Source organism: Meleagris gallopavo, chromosome 11 (assembly GCF_000146605.3).
Source record: "Meleagris gallopavo isolate NT-WF06-2002-E0010 breed Aviagen turkey brand Nicholas breeding stock chromosome 11, Turkey_5.1, whole genome shotgun sequence".
Lineage (NCBI taxonomy): Eukaryota > Metazoa > Chordata > Aves > Galliformes > Phasianidae > Meleagris > Meleagris gallopavo.
Genome location: NC_015021.2, coordinates 1,010,155 through 1,010,875, shown reverse-complemented (window position 1 = coordinate 1,010,875; position 721 = coordinate 1,010,155).

Here is a 721-nt window from a genome sequence, read left to right as displayed (position 1 = left end):
GGGCAAGAAGGAAGATCCGGGTAATTATAGGCCTGTCAGCCTCACCTCCGTCCCTGGAAAGGTGATGGAACAGCTTGTGCTGGATACCATCTCCAGACAACTGTGAGAAAAGGAGGTTATCAGGAGTAGTCAGCATGGGTTCACCAAGGGGAGGTCGTGCTCGACCAACTTGGTGGCCTTCTATGATGCTGTCACATGCTGGGTGGATGGGGGAAGACGGTAGATGTAATCTACCTTGATTTTAGAAAGGCGTTTGATACTGTCTCCCACAACATCCTTATAACAAAGCTGAGGAAGTGTGGGATAGATGAGTGGACAGTGAGGTGGGTTGAGAACTGGCTGACTGGCAGAGCGCAGAGGGTTGTCGTTGGTGGTGCAGAGACTGGCTGGAGACCTGTAACCAGTGGTGTCCCCCAGGGGTCTGTGCTGGGTCCGGTCTTGTTCAACATCTTCATCAATGACCTTGATGAGGGGATAGTGGCCACCCTCAGCAAGTTTGCTGATGATACGAAGTTGGGAGGATTGGCTGACACGCCTGAAGGCTATGCTGCCATTCAGCGAGACCTGGACAGGCTGGAGAGCTGGGCAGTAAGAAACCGGATGAGGTTCAACAAAAGCAAGTGTAGGGTCTTACACCTAGGGAGGAATAATTGCATGCACCAATACAGGCTGGGGGATGAGCTGCTGGAGAGGAGCTCTGCAGAGAGGGACCTGGGCGTCC